The sequence below is a fragment of the Rhea pennata genome, chromosome 1 (genome assembly GCF_028389875.1).
Source record: "Rhea pennata isolate bPtePen1 chromosome 1, bPtePen1.pri, whole genome shotgun sequence".
NCBI lineage: Eukaryota > Metazoa > Chordata > Aves > Rheiformes > Rheidae > Rhea > Rhea pennata.
This window is the reverse complement of record NC_084663.1, coordinates 75,726,377-75,746,875: the sequence shown is the minus strand read 5'-3', so window position 1 is coordinate 75,746,875 and position 20,499 is coordinate 75,726,377.

Below are 20,499 nucleotides of genomic sequence, written 5' to 3'. Positions count from 1 at the left end.
TTGAATATTAGTGTTTCGATTCTTTATATTCACAGCTGTGAAATAAGGAAAAGACTTAGACAATAGTATCTGTTAGGGGATTATGTACAAACAAGCACACATGAGTGACCAGAAGCTCCAAACTAAACCATTAGTTCTGTCTTCTTTTTTCTCATGTAACATTTAAAACCCTTTTAATAGCAGGAGGACACTAATTTTCCACAGTTTGTTTTAAACCAACTGGATGTATATGAGAAGTTCTGGATATTTTACTTTAAAGAAACTAAATATCCATACAGCTCTTCAATAATTTACTATCAAATGCAAATTAAACTGCAATTACAGTGTTAAGCATCTAATAATTTCACATTTCTGAAAGGGAAAGTGAATTAAACAATACTGGTCTGAGCTATGATTGATTATTGGAGTGTATTACTGAACAGTTCTTTTGTGAAACTGATCCTACCTTTTAATACAAATTCCACTTTTGGCATGTATAAATATAACTATTAGTAAAATACAGAAAGACTTGCCAGCTTAATCATCGGACAGGCTGCCAGTTAAATGTTGAGGTTACTGTTTAGAAAATAATTTCAGTGAAGGCTTTGTTACAGATAACATGTAATCATTCAGTAAAGCAGAGCAACTTTATCACTAGATGGTCGCAACAGCTCAACTGAATCACGCCTTTTATTACTAACACTGAATTACATACTGTGCTATAAGCATCTGACTACAGACCTCTTGGTCTTTTAAGACCAGATGTAGTATCAGTGACTTTAAAACTATCTTTTATAATAGTTGGAAGTGAGTCTGACAATTGCTGTCGTTAATTCTTAGTATAGCATTTTATAATTTCTGGTCTGTTTTGTTCTTTTTTTTATATATTTAACAATTTCTAGGAACTTTGAAGAGCTATGTTCTGTTACACTGTTTTTTACCATGTACATATTCTTACTCATCTCACTTTACTGCACACTTTACCTGGACTGAAACTCTTTGGGAGAAACTTGATTTAAAATAAATAAATAAATAAAAATCTCTGTCAGCAAATGCAGAATACTGAAGTAATGTTTGTATCCCAAGAGTGTCACACTTGGGTAGGCCCTGCAGCCACTGTGCTGTTCTTTGTTTCTTTTCTGTGGAGTGTTTGGCTTAAGCCTAAAGAGCAAGCTCTTGCTAAGGTTTTTCTCAGCAGCTCTTTTCTGAGCACTGTATGATAAGAGTATGCTACTACCTGGCTTCCGTTTTTATGCTGATATTACAATTTATATAAATGAAAAAGTATGAGGGACATCTTCATACTTTTCTATCAACAGTATTCAGTGCTTTCTTTCATGTAGCATCTGGTAGTACGATATGGCTGTAAATAAAAGAAAGGATGTCTCGTGTTGTAAAACCTGCCTGTGGCTAGGTGGAGAACAGCATGTGGAGTAATTAAGGATATTGGACCTTATTATTCTTATCTGAATTTCTTGTACGTGCTTACTGATCTACTCCTCCTGTTTCTGGAAACCCAAGCTTTGAGTTGTGAAAGTACAGTGAAGTCAGTACGGTTCCCTCAACTAGGAAAAAGCAGAAACAGGATGTGAAAAAAATCAGGTGCTGTAAACTGTCACATGAGGAAGCAGGCAGTAAAAAAAGAATTGAATTTGTGTCTCCAGGGTCATGGTGCATGGTGCAGAAAGACTCTCTGCTCAACCACCCGTGTGAGAGAAGACTCTGGTCGTTACTGCTTGCTGCAGCCTGTGGTCTGTGTTGCCTCAGAGCGTATTTGCATTGGTACACTTGTTCTGTTAGAATGATCACATTTGCTATTCCTCAATACTGTGTTTCATACCCTACATGCTAGATGCCAGACTTCTCATCTTTTGAGATTGAAAACAAACATTATACATTAGTGACTGCAGTCCAAGAGGGTGAAAAAGCACAGTCATCCCATGCGGCTTTCAGATAGAACAGGTAGCATAGCAGTCTCCTATTTATAATTGTTTCCCTGTGCCTAAAGATTATTTATCTAGAAATAAACTAAACTATTTTGTGTGACTAAAGTGATTGAGCCAGGAAGAATCATACCGTTGGCAGTTGGTGTGGTGTTTTATTACACTTGTGTAGATTGTTTATTAGGGTCTTCTACCAGGAATTTTTACCCTTCACAAAGTAATAAGTTTTAAATATTTTCCATCATAGCGTTATATGGAGTTAAGCAGAGTAGTCAATTCACTGGTGAAAATTTGGTCTTTGTTTTTTGGTTATGTGGGCAATTCAGTTTGCCATCTTCTGGTCTTAGCAAAACTAAGGCACTAAGCATGTTAGGTCCGCTTTTCACAGAAAGTAACTTGCATACCTGTTGCTGATTGGGAAATCAAATCTAGGGCTTTTAGAAAGAAAGATGTCATATTTTTGGAAAGATACTGGAATATGTGCTAGTGCTTGAATGCTAGGGGTACTGGAGCCAACACCCTCTAAGCATTTTCTTTTTGCTCTGTATTTCATGTCGGTTTAAGTTGTTTCAAAATCTTTAACATGAAGTCATTGAACAAAATATTTCAGTTCAGCCTTTTTTTTTTTTTTTTTTTTTTTTTTTTTTTTTTAACCCAGAAGACTTTTTGGAGACAGAGGGTTAGGATCATAATGGGATTTGAGTGCCATTCACAAAAAAGAGAGGAAATACAGTTCTCAGCCCTTTTAAACTACTGGATTGGACAGTGCTCTCCAGCGAGGACCAGTCGTTCAGGTTCCTTGTCCGATTCAAAGGAGAAACTTGAATTTGAAACTCCCACTTCTCAGAGTGCATAAATCGCTAGGCCACTAAAAACTGTGTTTTCCTCTTTCAAAAGCGGATTAACGATAGTAGTCACTTGACAAGACAGGAAGCAGGTACCCCCTCGGCTAAGGGGAATGCACAAACCACAGCGAGCCGCTTTCATTTTCTCTCACTGAGCCAGAGGCTATAACTGTAGACAGTGAAAAAAAACAACTTCAATAGCAAAGACTAGGGAAGAGGTGTACTGAATAATTTTGGTGCAGTTAGGGCATGTTTCTGAGAGACAAGAAGCCTGACTGTGCCCTAATTAATGCCTTGTGGACTGAGCAAGGATGACACCTAAGCCATCTTCATTTTTTAAGTTGTACTCAAAAAAGTCCCCTTTCAGAATTTATTTCTCCCTAGCCACATGCCTTCCAAAAAAGATTAGAGTTGTCAAAAAGTTTTTTTTTCCAAATTCAATCAAATTTTTATTTTTATGAGCAACTTAAACTTTTACTTCAGCAAGGGGCACAGATATATAAACTCTTATTAGTGAATTTTTGAGAAACATTGGAAGGTTGGATTGAGTGGACAGCAAGTACCAGTCCAGCCAACTTGATCGCTAGCTTATCTGAATAATTTTTTTCTCTTTTTTCTAATAAAATATAATTTTATAGGCTAATTTTACTTCACAAAAATCAAGGAAGGCCTTCCCTGTAGTATTAGATAACAAAGAGAATAGTGTCTTGTCTTGTAATTAGCATGTGCAATGACCCAGTCTTGGAAAATTAAGTAGATAATGCTGGAAAATAGTGGAAGCAACAGTTTAATAATTAAAAAGTGTTATAATTTTAATCTTCACTATTGCTTTTACAGTGTTAAAATTTAAAGGATGACCAGCATTCCTTCAGTCTTCCCCAAATCCAGAATCTCCTTTTTATGAAGTTGTATATATGAAGTAGACACTTTATGTTGCATTAAAATAAAACAACAAAAAAGACAGAAACAAACTTTCTAATCACCCAGACTCACATTTCAAAAATAGCAAGTCAGGCAGTTATCCAGCAACAACCTCATATTATTTTAAATGTTTTTCTTTTAAAAAAAGGTATGAAACAGCAGTGACCCAGCACTAGCCTAGGTTTTAAATATAAAAGAGATTTTTATCAATGAAAATTTGAAAAACAAACCAGCTGCCACCACCTGGGTGTTGAGCATATTGGTCAGAGTCCAGCAATGACCTCCTATTGCAATTCTCTATATTAATTCTGCAGTCCATAATTTATGGTCCACCAAAATGCAACAACAAGCAAGGCTGCAGGCACCAGCTTCTGGCACACACACCTGAAAGGAAGCCTACAAATCTGTGGAAAGAAAAGGGAAAGTAATTAGAAATAACAAGCAGCAAAAAGATGGTGCAGAAAAGCTAACAGGAATGCCTGCAGGTAAAGTTAGTGTTAATCTGAGAATACAGTCAAATTCCTTTCCAGAAGTAAGGGCTGAAAATGTCAGATTCTAGTTTTGTTGGTCTTTAGCATGGCTGTTGCAGTGGCGTATTCAACTGAAGTGCTAAAGACACCTCAGCTCTTCTCCAGAATATAAGATGCAACCCCAATTATAACAGTGCCATCTAGAATGTACTCTTACAGCTTTTTATAGCAAAAAAACTCCTGTCTTCAGGAAGCCCCAGTGCTACAGTGATATCAGTGGGATTTTGGCAGACGTTTGATTCTCTTTGCAGACTTTTGGCATATTTTATAAACAAGATTTTTTTTTTTTTTTTTTAAGGGCAGGGAGGCAACAAATTAAGGAGTAAATTCAAACCTAGAATCATGTTCTGTGCTTTACTCCTTGACACTTACATGGAAGTTAAGTGTTGCTATTGCCTTCTTCTCAACAAAAGGAGTGGGAGATAAGGGAGAGAACATACCCAGCTTCCATAACCAATGATCCTCTTAGTCCAGTTATTGTTCAAAAGATTTCCAAAGCTTCTTATAACACTTCTAATAATATTCCATGTCTGGAAAACACTGATAGCAACCCTAATTCAAAATAAAATAAAATAAAATAAAATAAAAACCGCAGGGGGGTAAAAGAATTGTTCTAAAGACTGAAAGAAAATACCAATGTTTAGAAAATTATAAAGAGAAACAAGAACGAACATATTGGAGTTTTGGGTAAGTCTGTGGAGTATATGTACATGTGTATTTTATAAGTACTTAGGAAGATGACCTAGTAACTTAGTAGGGCCTTAAAGGCTATATGGCCAAAAGGCTAAGTCCTTTTTGCTGAAAAAGCATTGTTTATTGCTGACTTCAAATTAAACAGAAGATTCTGCCCGTAGTGTTCAAAAGGGGGGAAAAAAATCCCGATTTCCTAAACTGGAAAATTTGCAATTCCTTCTGCTTATTGGTTAGATAATTGTAAGTCAAGAGATATATGTAATAATAGAAAAGTGATAAAATGCATATTACATTTTAGTCCACTTAATTTCAGCATCTCCTCAGCATTTGTTACACCTGCTTTTGTATGAAATTTAATAACTTGTTTTTAGAATTGATTGATCACTATCACACAGGAAATCATGCACTCTTTGGGCCGAACTCTTTTCCGTTGTCCCATGCAACAGGACAAGAGGCAACGGTCACAAACTGAACCACAGGAAATTCCACCTGAACGTAAGGGGGAGTTTCTTCACTGTGAGAGTGACAGAGCCCTGGACCAGGTTGCCCAGAGAGGTTGTGGAGTCTCCTTCTCTGGAGCTCTTCAAGTCCTGCCTGGATGCAACCCTGTCTAACATGCTGTAGGTGACCCAGCTTGAGCAGGGCGGTTGGACTAGATGATCTCCAGAGGTCCCTTCCAACCTTACCCATTCTGTGAACTGCAATATTGCGCCTTTGCACTTGTTTCGAACTAAGAATAGTGCAACCCAGCAAGTGCTGTTGATCTTTAATGAATCAGAGTCCAGTGTAGTAATATAAAACTAACATGACCACCCAGCAGAGTCTGTCTGCAGCCTATATCCAGGTTTACTAAGATGTACATTATATATCTATATGCTATGTGCAGGAACATATATAAAACTGAATCACATTCTTTTGAGGTCTACAGTAATTAACTTTCCCCAAATCAAGGAGAGAAAAGAGATAAATTGCACTTGAGTATATTTAGGGTGCAGATAATAATTTCATGTATCACATTAGGATGTTACTGCATGTCAGTTAATCTGCAGCTAGTAACCACACAGGAGAATCCTGCCAGCTCACAGCAGATAAAAGGCAATTCAAACTAGTTTAGCCACCTTTGATTTATGTGCACTGACAGATTATTTAACATGCACTAACTTGTTAATTCCTGAAGCATCACACTTACTAGGTTGCAGACCTCTCATCATTCAGTTGTGCTTAAAGGAACAGTTTAACCTGGGAAAACTACTGTGAAATCTTAAATACTGAGGAATATTTTTTTAGATCTCTCAATCATAAATGGCTTGAGAGTATGGAAAAAATTTACATCATTCCTCCTTGTAACACAAGCTGAAGTGTCTTGTTTTCTTAGGTTCCATATGAAGCAGTAGTAGTTAGTGCAATAGAAAATTTTTGCTGTTGGCACAGAAACATTTGCCTATCTAAGGTGAATACTAAAAGTATGCAAAGACTTAAAATATACAATAACATAACTTACCCACGTGCCAGGTGAAGCAATATATCTTCAAGCTTCCTGTTGTATGTTCTATTAAATTCATCCCCGATTACTGCCAGCTGATGGCCAACCTGGATAGCTGAGCTGTAAGGTATTCAGGATATGTATGTTAGAGGAAAACATTGTAACACTGATTCTCTATAAAGCTCTCTGCAGAGGTCAGGCACAGTTATTCCACTAAAAGGTTTACCAAGCTGGGCATGTGAAAGCTGAATGTTAAGGGTTTGGATTTTGTTGTTAATAGTTTTATTGATTAGACACCTTAAGTCCATATATATATCTATGCAAAAGTGCTGTGATTTTTTTCATAAAGAGTTGCACATGGTGCACTTTTGAAAAATCATGGTGCTTTTTTAGGCATCTATTTCCTTATATTGGGCAATGGAATTCTGGTTTGTTTGTTCGCTTTTCTGAAGTCAAAATATTGAAACATCCTTCAGTTTGGATGTCTCAAAATATTTCTTTTTAAATAACTGCTCACTTTGTTGTTCAGCTGATTTACTCCAATGATTTCCATGGTGAACTGCAGCTCTCCAGCTACTGAGTGATGCTGGAGTAATATCGGAACAAAATGCAAAGTTTCTTTGGGAAGTACTGGGGCATACAGGTCCTCAGACTACAACTTCCATGAAGCACAGTAGCTAAGGAACTTGTGTTGATTCCAAACACCGTTTAGACTTTCTGAATGAAGATTTCCAGTGAAATTTGGCTGCTCTTAGGCATACGTCCATTTTTTGGAAGTATATTTTGGAAAAACAGTATCAGATTATATATTTTTAATCTGTTGTATTTCTGCTGAGATCTCTATATGAGATTTGCTGAACAGCAGGTTTAAGAGCCTAATTCTAGAGATCTGTTTAAAAAAAATTGGTTTGGTCAGTCAAACAGAAAGCACATAGAAAGTAATTTTCACAGACATGGGGAAAGACAGCCTCTGGACTCTTGAACTGGAAAAAAAGTATGTACAGGATTACACATGAAAAAAAGCAGTGCTATCAGTTTGTTATGAGAGGCGCCTAGAGAATTATGTAAAAATGGCTTCCTCAGCTGCTTGTTATAACAGCTGGGTTTCTAATGAAGAATCACATCTACGTGCTTGTGCATTGACATTTAATGCAAAATAATGTTATACGATCAGTGTTAAGCACTACAGGTTATCTACAGTTGTATCTATTCTATTTTCAATACTATCCACTGATTATTTGGCTTAGCAAAGAGTCTTCTTGAAAGTCTGGGGGTTTGTACTTGGGCATGAGAAGGAAAGACAGAAGGAGCATTAATGCAGCATGATACCTGATATTAAACTCCATTTGCTGCGTGGTGTCTGGAATTGTTAGGAGACTGCTGTAACTTTCCTCTCCTGGTGCTCCACTTGGGTAGCTGGAAAGAACAAAGTGCCTGGGAATTCTCCTCGTTTGAGACATCTTATTCTGCAAAAAGATATGGAAGACAATCCCATTTTTTTTGTAGTATGAACTCTTTTCATTTTAGATAAAGTTGTTTAAAATACTGAGTTGCCCTTTTCAATTTCCTAGCTAGAATGCAAGCATTGCTAAGCTACAGCTATTTTGAGACTAGTCAAAGGAAAGTTTCAGTGAACCAGCAGATGTACAGCAATTCAAATACGCAGTATTTAAATTGCTACTTCTTTATATTGGGTCAAAACAGCCTAGGAATTGGAAAATCTAGGTATCTACAGCTAATGTAGATAAGTATAGTTTCTCAGTAGTTTCACTTGGTACCTGTTGCTTTCCTACAATGTTTGCAATGACTTTAATCACTCTAGCCGACTGAGGTCTCCATTCAGTAAACTACATAAAATATACAACTTGAATAGAATTTCATAGGTCCTTAATTTAATTTTGAGCTATATGCCTTCTTCAGCTGGAGTCTGTCACCCTAGAGATTACAGGAAACTGACCACAGAATTAGACTTTAGACCTCAGTCATGCAAAGATTTAAATGTATTAGTAATTTTCCAAACCTGTAAGTGGACAGCAAGAACCAGTGAAATCAATGGAGCTGCCTGCTCATATAGTTGAAAATTATTCACAACCAGTAAGCATGATCTAGCATGTAAGCATAGGCAGTCGTCCTGTTCTCATGTGAAATAAATGGCAAAACTTAATGGGTTTCAGTATAAGTGGTGCATCTCTAATATTTCTAGCATCTTGATAAGCTTTCCTGAAGGCACTAATGAGGTTCAGTTCACCAACAGCAGAGCTCAGAGTAGAGCTAATGTTTTTGTAGTTTTTGCAAATGTTTTTATTTGACTTACCGGCAAAATGACATCAGAGCTGTGCAACAGGATTATTTAAGACTACATGCATGCCCTTGGACAGTCAGCACGCCTCCGCCCCTTGGATATTTACTTCTGCACAGTTGTCCCAGGGAGGCTCTGCTCATTGTCCCTGGGGTGCCTGATTATTGAACATAATGACAGGCTTCTGGATGTGCTTAATTTCTGCCTGGCATATTTTTGGCCTGCTCTTTTACGGTGCCTTCAGTTCCCAGCTACAACATTAGAGAAGTAATTCCCTCCGTTGATAGAGTGATCTTGGAAAACAATGACTGCACTTTCCCCCAGGCTGGCTTCCTTTGTCCTTTTAAGCACACTCTCAATGGGCCAAATAAATAGAACTTATATAAAATATTCTCAGAGATGGAGCTAAACAAAGCAAAAGGTATCTGTCAGAGTGCTGCCTGCAGTGCATTTTTTTCTAATGTGTTTATGCAATGCCTAAACTCTATTTCTTCTGGTTTTACACTAGGGAGAAGATTGGGGCCTTTGTGCACTGAGAGCACCTTGATCTTCTTTCAGTATCTAGAAGAAATCTACATTTTCCACAAAGCAGAATTGTTAATAATTGTTCTGTATACATAATTGCATAAGTAACCACACTTCCATAAACTACCAGAAGCTTGATACTACATAACTGAAAATATTCTTGGTTCTATAAAAGCAAAGACTCCTTTCCCTGCCATTTAATGTGATTGTAGTTTTGGAAAAAAATTATAAGGATTAATTTATGCTCAGTAGATCCTGGCATGTGTCATATAGATTAAAGTTAACTATTATATTTCCTTTGCATAATTTCTGCTCTACTTGTATAGATGCTGAAAATCTACTATTTTAAATAGATCCAATTTCTGAAGAGCTACATAGTTTGGCAATTACAGATAGGAATTGAGATCAGGCATTCTGAATTTTATTCCAAATGCTATTAAAGAAATGCCACATTTCTTTCTCCCAAGGAGACACCTATGGATTTCTGCAAGAGAGTGGCAGAATATACATATTCTGTAAGATAGTTAAAAGGCTTAACTAAATAAGGTTTAGTCTTAATAATCTTAAAAATATATATTATATATATTCAAGTGCTGTATTTGTTTCAAGAGATGCTCTATTCTGTTTCAAATGCTTCTTTTCTCTGTTATATGTCCCCTTCCCCAGTCCAAGCAAAAATCAGAAGAAAGGGGTTATGTCCATACAGGGACTTACAGCGCTCCAACACCATATCCAATTTCCAGATGCCCTGTCACCCAGAGGCTTCATAGCGCTAAACTGGGGCAAGGCTCCATACATACCACACAGTGAAGCCATTCCACTTTAAATAAATCCGTATTCACTGGAGCGGGTACTTGAACTGACTCTTCCATTTTGTGGGTAAACATCTAAATTAGCAGGTAATTGGGTGATGATGAGCAGCTCAGATTCACACAGCTGCATCCCTGTGTGGATTTTGTGCAACGTTTGACACAACACATATGCTATAGCAGTATGAACTGTATGAAACAGGACAGCTTCTGGTCTGAGAAAATCCACCAGAGTTCAGGCCTGAGCTTCAAGGGGTCCGGAGTGTCCATAAATGAAATGTTAGGAATAGCCGAGCAAGGTTTGGAGGATCTGGGGCATACTGAAGTACTGCACACGGACATCCAAAGAGTCGGTTCTCTGTATGCAGTTCATCCCAATGAACTGCATAGAGAAATAGTCAAAGTGTGCAGTTTTGGAGCTTTAGAAGTTAACCCAACCATACTCTCAAATGTACCAAGTAAACCTCTAAAAATGTGGCGTTACTCTTCCTATATGGTATGGGTATCACAGGGAGAGTCAAACAAACAGAAACTTGTTGATGATCTTTCTTCAGGGCTTACCAAGATATCGAGGGTTTTTAGTAAGAATACAAATAATACAGTGGATAAAATATATCAAGAATTGGCGTAAGAAGTCAACTGTCTATTGTAAGTTTATACTAAGTATTCTTAAACTTTACATTGTAAAAATTTCTCTCTCTAAAAAAAAAAAAAAAAAAAAAAAACTTCTTCTTTCTTCCCCCCACCTTCATTTCTAGAATAGATGCTAGTTTCATTTTCATAAAACCACACAATGGAAATGTCTATATCTGTATGAGATGAAAACTGAGTTCTGAAAAAGACCTATAATAAGCCAATGCACTACAGAAAGCAGACATGTAAACAAACCATACAATCCCACGACAAAAGCCCAAACTGCAACATATGCTACCTCACACCTGTTATGATAATACCTTCCTCCCACAGGCTAAAAAAGAAACTGTCATAGCTATTAGCTCATGCCCTTCAGAATGCAGCCACAGCCTGCTATGCTGTTTTTGCCAACCTATTTGTCTTGACACTAGAGTAAGGAAGCTCTGACAAAGAGGGTATTTATAATAGTATTTTATGGAATTGACAGTGTCGAGGCAAAGGCAGTCTGACAGGGCTACTACGTTGTAGATGTACAACATGTATCTAATTTAGTTTCAAAGCAAAGCTTAATAGTTTCCTCCTTGGCAACTAAGGACCAAGTTGAGGTCCTCTACTGTTTTTTTCATTTATTTTAATGAGTGAAAATAGGCATAGGTGTATATAGACATGTATGTGCAAGCTGCACTAATATGAGCCTGTTCAGTTTCTCAAGTTTGGATCCATACAGAGTTAGGCAAGAGGAGTTGTGCGCGCCATAGATTCTTCTGATTCCCCAGAGCACGATGTAATGATCTTCTCATCATCTAGTTCACGCTTTCCTTCTTTCTCTCATTTATAGATAAAGAAAAGTTAAACTGAATTTGGTTTACAGAAATCAGTAGGTTTTAAGTGTGCATGAGCAATAGCTTGTCATTTAGATATCAAGGGAACATAAATCTAATCCTCACAATATATCCAAGAAAGAGAAAAGCAGGATCCTAACATGACAAATAGAGAACATTTCCAAACTAGTATACAGTTTGTTCTTTTTGTTTTGGTTTTTTTTTTTTTTTTTTTTTTTTTTTTTTTGTCTTTGACTAGGCAAACTTAAAGCTTAATTGTAATGATAAAATGTCTTCAGCAGAATCAATAATGTATTTCAAGTTAAACACATACTTAATGTTTTGCTGAATAAGGGCCTAACTCCCAATTATAAAATCCAGCCCTCTAAGTGTCTGATGATATAGAAATTATGGCTCTTTATGAATATAACTGTGACTGAATAACAAAGCATCTTTGGTAGAAAGAGGATTTTGACTGTTTACTTCGCATAGTCAGTTCTTTCTGTTTGTGGTTTTTTTGACCTAGCAAAAGGGAACAGAAAATCGCTTCTTTTGAAAAAGGAAAATGTTACTAAACCAAATATACTGGCAAGTGAGTTCAAGAAAATAGAAGTCCTGAAATTTTCTTATATTCAGTTTGATTAGATTTGCTGTGGTGAAGGTTTTTAAGAAGGCACTCACAACAATCTTTCAGCATAAGGCATTGCACACATTAACTTTAGCTTATGTATTATGTTTATATATTTTATTACACATGTTTATAATTTATATAGTGTAATTTATATCTTATGCACACAACTTTACATATTTTATGCAGCTATAACATGGATAAATTATTAAGAATTACAATATGTGACTTCATATGTTTTAAAGATGGTTATGAAAGTAGTAAACTACTACTGATACTCTAATTCCAACATTAGGGCTCAAAATTCCCAGGAGCTACCTACGTAAATAAAGACTGCCAAATAGAACTCTTGCCCTTTATCCCTTAGGTATCAAAGCATATCTCAAACTGTTTCAGATTCTACCAGCTGCCTATGCAAACTAAAATTTAAATGAAAAACAAATAGAGGCTTGGTTGTTTGCATATCTGCCTTCGATCCATACCCAGCTCTTCCAAAACATGACATCATTCTCCCTGTTGCAAATATAAATCTCTATTCCATTTTACAAGGACAAGGTCTTTGATAAGATGACAGGAGATTAAGAACTAGTTAGCATTACAGAAAAACTAGTACATTGACCAGTCGGGGTAAAATGGCAAGGAGGAGTAGTCTTTAACCCCCTAACCTTTTAAGTGTCAGGCTTTTCTAAGACCCCTGTCAGAATTACCAGCAGCGGCTGAAGAAATTATTGCCCTCAGCTGTTAGCTCTCCTCTTTGCCAGAGTGACCGCCAAGGAGCAGAGCAAGCAGGCCAAGCACCGCAGCAAGTCCCGTGGCCCCAAGCCCAGCACCTGAACTAGAAGCCCTGAGCCACAGGCAGCAGGGACACGTAACACGTTTATCTCTACTGGCTCTCTCCCCCTGGCCTCTGCAGAGACACGCGAGCTTCCCAGGACCTTCTTCCTGAACCGTGACAGCTTCTCGCAAAACATTCTGAGGTAGCCGTCAACAACCTCAATTTCTCCTAAAAGATGAGAAGTTAAGTAATCATTATTCATTCTTCTGGATTAGGTTTCTAAATTAACTCTTAAATTGCTATCAGGTCAAGGAGCAAAGATAAATTTGTTCTTTGTCTCATACTGTGTTCTCAATTAGCTTAACTTCAATGACCTTGGATACTGTTTACACATAAACACCTCTTAATATTGCTTCAAACAGCCGTTAAAGGCATACTTCTGTAAATCTAAAAAATATGCCATGTATTTTTCACATGTGATTTCATTTACATTTTTATATTCAGTAAATCAGTATTGGAACGTTTCTTCATTGGAAGTTTAACACAAGGTCTTCTACTCCAAAACTGAATATCTTTTGTTTGACTATATTCAAAAATAAAAAATATACTACTTAAGCAGGCGTGTAACCACTGTAGTGTAAGAAGTTCATACAGCAGACTAACTGAGGAAACCTTTAAGTACAGAACTTGCACAGGTATTTTTTATGCAATTCTCCACTGAAAACATTTAAGGGGCTCACAACTGAAATCTTGAGTCAGGACTTCAGGAACAGATGGCTCAAGTCTTCCCCTCTCTTCAGTTAAGGCAAAGTTTTATGCATTAACAGGATTTGCATGTTGCCTGTAAGAGTACTCAGAGCGCTCCCATCCCAATTCTGACATTTATTGTACAACTACAGAAAACAAACAAACAAACAAGGTTTCTGCCTTAAAAATGAAATATTTATATCTATATTAAAAATGCATGTTTTGAGGAAAATCTTGCAAAACACCATTTTCCTTGAAACATATACTTGAAGTATTTCTTCAGTGCTACCAAGTATATTTCAATGGCTGCTAAATGCTCATAAAAAAGAGGGGGTTCTGCTTTTATTAAAAACAAAATACTATACAAACAAATTGCTCTTCCCAGCAAGTTTTATGGGAAGAGCTAAGAATATTGAAAAGAAATATAAACAAAAACTAAAGTGAAATCAACAGTGTATTAAAAAAAAAATCCTTTTGTTTTCCCGCTAGGCTCAGATATTTGTTTGTGACAGGGTCACATCTTATAGATGTCTTCTTTGTTCTCCTTGTTCACAAAGAGTTAAGTTTTAGGTTAAGTCAGAAAGCTTCTGCACTAACATTTACATTTCCTTTTCAAAACATCTTCTGCCCTTTGTACTTCTCAGTCTCACCAAAAGGTCAGGATTCTTTTATAATAAGTATGATTTTATTTAAAATTGTTGCTTAAAATACACGATCAAGTTGTGGAAGGTAAGTAGGAAAATGTACGTAGTTCTATAATACATAAATGAACCATAAAGCTACGGAAAAATCTTTTGTTGTGTCACATTTATTCTAAAACTGTGTAGGGTAGTTCTGTATTTGAAAACTACTAAAATAAGTGATGCAGAACAGAAAAATTGTTGCTGGTAGAGAAGTCTATACATTGCGTATTAATAAAACTACACAATAAAATTGGAATATATCAATTTAGTATTAGCATGTTTTCAATCAAATTGAAAAAAAAAAAATCCTTTGTGTGCTTAAGAGACCTTATTCTGCCATGCACTTGAAGGGTGAAGTATCTGCAGTGAGCCTGCTGGCATCCATACCAAGCAGATTACTGAATTTAATATCAAGGCATGAATTCAATATCACAGGATGGTGATCACACAGGTCATAATCTATCGGAATATTTAGGCAGATGCTTATCTTCAAATGACTGAATAATATAATTAAACATGATTATTCATGTTCTTAAAAAAAATGTGCATTTGGGATAGCTGTGGGCTGTCTTTTCCTCTCACTTGATACCTGATCTCACTGCACAGCACGGTACAAATATAGTGTCATGTGTTGCTGTCACACACCTGCATTCTGTCCCATTTTACAGGGATGCTTTATTGGACTGTCGTCAAACTAGCATCTTCTGTGACCTGTGGTAGTCTTCTGTAAGCTTCTCTGAGATCCCACTTACTGCTGTCAGACTGGGAAGATGAGAGAAACTGTTGATATGCAGGTGCAACATAAATTTGGATTCTTAGATTTAAAGTTATCTCACTACTTGTGTTAACTTTTTTTATTCCATACATTAGTTTAAAGAATTAAAATGCCACACAGTTCCCAGTGCTACTTAGGCTTCTTGGATTGGTAAAATGTTGATGATAACGGTGTTACATACACTGCAATAACATTACTTTAAGTTAAAATACTAGTTCATGTACCATATTTTAGTGGTATTTTCACATATTACAGTTACTGAGTTACCATTGGTAACCCATCTTGCAAACAGTGTAACCAACACAATAAAAATCTTGTGTTTTATTAAATAGATAAATGTGTCAAAAATGGAATGCAAAGAGCAAATGAAGAAGTTATTCCGCCTAGCTGACATCTTGCCCCATTAACTACAGCTCTGTGTTCCTTCAAAAGCAGTGTGTTCTTAATTCATTTTCTTTCTGTAGATCTCCAGCTCTTATCATATACATTTTGATTTCAGCGTTTGGCTCCACCATTTGATTTCAGGTCCATACTAGCTTTGGCTCTGCTCTTGCATGAGAAGTGGTTTTACTGCTCACTTGGGTAACAGCAGGATCAAGCTCACAATTTGGCTAGTACACTGTTAACGTGCATGACCTGAGTACAGTTAGTCTTTTTCTAGTCCTCTTTAAAGGGTTTTATGGTCAATGGCCTATTGATACAAAAATCAGTTAAGATAGCTGTTGCAGATACCTATTGAAAAAATGAAGGAGGCAATTTTAATTTTTTTCCCTTTAGAGAGAGCGAGAGGGGGGTCTCTGCTGCAGTAGACTTTCGACATCAGAAGAGATTAAACACCTTGAACAAACATTCTCCAATTTTCATCTTTGTCACTCTCAGCACCCATCCAACCCACATGCATTAAACAGTGAAAAAAAAATACCCACAATACATTAATGCAAAAAAAGAAATTGTATGTGGCTCTGTGAAAGAAAATGACAGCAAAGGCCGTTCTGTTTTGTTTTTATAAGTAAGAGTTTCTGATAAGGCACAAAGCAGTAGACTCATCTCAGACTAATATTCACTTTGCAAGTTAAACACCTGTAAATCTGCTTAATCATTGAACTGCTGTCAGTCCTCCCCACGCTACTGTAACCGCTCCTTGTGAAATGATACAAGCATTATGGCAAGTCTCCTCTTCGTGCACTCTCTAGTAAGAATACTGTCTGATGTGACTGTAAAAGCTAGTTAATTGAGTAATAGGTCTGAATTATAGTTACAGAGACCCATACAGTTATACAACTTTAGTTACACAACTGCATGTGCTTTTTTTTTTTTTTTTTTTTTAATCTCTACTGTTGCACATCATTCCTGTCACCGAATAGCATCACTATAAACATGTATCTACGGAAAAAGGAGTTATTCAGGAATATTTTTAAATGCCAGTCGGCGGTACCTCAAGCTGTACGGTTTAGGGTTATTTTGAGAGTTGGTGTTTCCTGCTTTGCTAAGAGTGAAAGTACACGTACTCAGCTCCTCATTTGCTTAGCGCATCTCAGCCGGGTGCAAACCGCGCCGGTCCCCGCAGCATCCTCGGCCCCGACCTCCTCGTCCCCGTCCCCGCCTTGCCCCGGGGCTGCGCAGCCCCATCGCCGGCCGCGGCCCCGCGCACCTCGGCCGGCCCCTGCCCGGAGGGGCAGCCGCCGCCGAGCCCCGCCGAGGGCCGGGATCACCCCCGAGCCGGGGCCGGAGCCCTCCCCGGGGCCGGGATCCCCGCTCCACGCCTTCCCGCACTCCGCTCACCTCGGCCCGGCTCCGCTCGGCTCGGCTCGGCTCCTCTCGGCGCCCGCGCTGGAAGCGACAGCTGCCCTGCGGGCACACACATACACACACACGCGTGAGGACAGGGGCGGCCGCGCCGCGCCGGCCCGCCGCAGCCCCGCGCCGCCACTCACCGCAGCGTCACTCGCAGACTGCCCCTATTGTCCGCCCGCCGCCCCGGCCCGGCCCGGCCCGGCCCGGCCCGGCCCGGCCCGGCCTGCCCCGCCCCGCGCCCCGCCGCGCACGGGCTTCCCCGGCCGCTGCCGCCTGCCGCCGGCTCGGGGGCGGCGGGAGCCGCTAGGGCAGCCCGCGCCCCGCCCGCGCCCCGCCCCCGCCCCTTCGCGCGCTCCGCCGGCCGCCATGAGCCGGGCAGCGCCGTGGCCGTTGCGGCGGTTGTGGCCGTTGCGGCGGGGACCGCCGTGACCGTTAGGGCCATCGGGGCGACGCGTAGGAGCGATCGCCCGGGTCGCCGTATCGAGGCCGGGGGGAGCCGAGCTGCCGGCGGCCGAGAAGGAGTGCAGCAGGGCCGGGGAGGGACGGCGGGACAGCGGCCAGCATGTGGGGCTGATGGCGGGGGTGCCCATCTTCCCAGCCGGCACGGCGTGGTTTCGCTTTCTGTGGTGATCCGCGCTGCTCCGGAGCCCTTTGGGCTTCGCCTCGCGCTTTGCTTTCTTTAAAAGCCATCTTTAAAAACTTCCAAGCATTGCAGTTGTTTTTGGCGCAGGGGGGACGGGCTTTCCTCAGAAGACCTCTCGGGCAACGCATTTAGTTCAGCGTATCTGCGTGAGGTGCACGTCCCTGGGAGGGACTTGTGGAAAAGGTGCAGGCAGAGAGCGGGGAAAAAGCCTGGCGGCCTGCAGTCCTCCTGGCTGGGCAGGGCGCAGTTTGCGAGGGGTTAAAGGGAGGCGGCTCCGAGACCCCACAGACCTCTTGCCCAGAAGGTTTAGTAAGGTCATGGCACTTACAGATGTTTTTCTGTCATGTGCGTTGATAGCAGCACGCTGAATGATTCAGTCGCTATCGCGGATTGCTAGAGAGCAGAGTTTACTTCAGAAGGGCTATAAAGACCCAAACAGAACTATTGCTCCAGGCTTTATAGTCCGGTCAAACAGGGGACTTTATCGGGCAGACAGCGGACTTTGCCCTCTCTATATAGTATGATATCATCTGTGTTAGTGAAGGTAAACAGCACAAGAGGCAAAACAAGCAGCAGAGAGAAGAGAATCCTGCCTGAAGCTTGGATGTTCATACATGCCTCTTTTTTCATGTAAAAAGTGCTTGGATATATGTTATGTAAATCATTTCTTTTTGCACTATGTATAAGAATCTTCCTTGTAAAACAGCTATTTTTCCATCATCTTCCAAGCTCTGTTAGCCAGGTTTACTCATCTATAAAGTGAACATAATAATGCTTATCTTCAAAGTGATACTGAGGACTGTGTGGTGAAGATTGTGTGTACGTTTATACATGCAATATGCTAGATGAAAATTGCCTCGAAAATACAATCTAATAACAGGGAAATTAACCTTAGTAGTATCTCTTCTTGTTAATAACGTCAAGATTTTGTCCTCTTTACCATTTCTGATATTTTATTTTTTTGTTAACTTTTATTTTTTAAATTTTAATCTTTTGTTTCAAATCACTCATAGTCTCCTGCCTGAAACTATGCTTAATTTTAAACATACAGGTAGTCCTACTTACACCAGTGAGTTGACTTATGCTTAAAATATAATATGCAAATGTCATTGTAGGATTGATTTCTACCACAAAGATAGCACACTGATGCTGTTACAGCACTTCCTGATACAATAATAGTAAATATTATCGAGCTGTTCTCAGATCCTCTGTGACTTCCCTAAGAGACCTAAAAAAAGAGAACAGGCCCTTGTTGGAACTAGAATGTTAAAAAATGGAAGTACATATAATAATAGAAATGAGAACATCTCTTATTAGCTCTTAGCTGTGATACAATACTGTCACTGTCATTTTCAGAGATTGTCAAACATCTGATTTTTATACCATGCAACTGTAACTTTGATCAGGACTGCTGAATTAAAGATTGTCACATGAAAATACCTTTTTGTGTTCTTAACAAATTGTTTAATGAATTTAAAAAAGGTGATATTTTAACTTTCCCCTGAAGAATGACAGATGCCAGGACAAAAAAGGATTGCTACTGACTCAGTTTCACTTTTCTAACTATCAGCTGTCCTAGGAGATGATACACTTTCTTAGTTTAGAGAGAGCTGTGAAGGTTGCTCTGTGCTTCTGTTCTGTTGCCAGAGATATTGTGGTGTCAGGAAATTTCCGCTGCACGTGACTCAAGGAAGATACACTGTGTTTTATAGCTGCTTTTGTAGTTAAACTAGAAAATATTCAATAGTTTCTTCTGGTTATATGAATTATTAAATTTAACTATTTATTTGTAGTTGCATCCTTGAATCTGAGCCTATTACAATAGGATCACAGGGTATTTCATAAAATACATTTATTATTTTCAGATGATTTGGGGAATTAGGGATTTTAGAGAATATAAATTGTAATAGTTATGTGTTGTATGCCACCACATGGCAAACAGTTACCTTATTTCAGCTACTGTCTGATTATACTATTTTTTTTTATAAATTTACTTCTTACAGAATTAATAATTTATTTTACTTATATTTTTCCCCCTGGTAGTCTTCACATCTATACAGTCCTTTATGAAATAACTTAATGTTTTGTATGACCATATCACAGTATCTCAGTAATCCTCAGAATGTCTGATGTCTTAAAATAATTACATGTCTTGGGAAAACTTTTCTATGCATAAACCAGGCTTCTCTATGCAGACATTAGTGTTGTAACTTTTATGTACTATTTTTTTTCTCCCAGTTTTCAATGAAAATTATAGTTGTTATCCTTTTAGGAAAATATCCACACACTTCTTCAGAGCAACATAATTAGGAAAAAAAAAGCATTCCTATATGTGTATTATGAAGGACTTCTACCTTATACATTGAATGAGGGACTGGAGCTTTGGCACTGGAATAACCCTGACTTGATAGGTACTCCGAAGAACAGCAGGGGTGTTTCGTTGTGCTCTGAGCCCCTTGCAAAACTCCGTTACTTCTGATCCATTAGCACAGCAAGAAGCACAGAGACCAGGAGCGTGAAGGTAACGTACGTGGCCACCGGACCTCCCTGCGTGCAGGAGGACCACGTTGGGCCTGGGCCCAGCAGAGGCACGGCAGCGGCTGCCCGAAGGTGGCAGCAGGTCCCCTTGGGGGCTGTGTGGGACCCACGGCTCCCATCCCACAGTGGCAGCCCTGCTCCTTGCACCCTGTCTCCTCTGCTCCTTCTCGCAGCTGTTGCCGTGCCAGAACAAGGCTCCATGCGGCTGCATCGTCAGCGCATTGGGAAATACATCCTGACAGCAGCTAGCCCAAGAACCAGGGTTGGTTTTATTGCAGCTCGCCCATCCAGGTCTCTCAGTGACTGGACAAGAGGTTACGCTAAGCCGGAGGCCAGGGAGAGCAGGTGATGGCTGGGAGGCACCTGGCATCGTGGGCAACAGGGGTTCACGTTGAATCATAGAATCAGTAAGGTTGGAAGGGACCTCTGGAGATC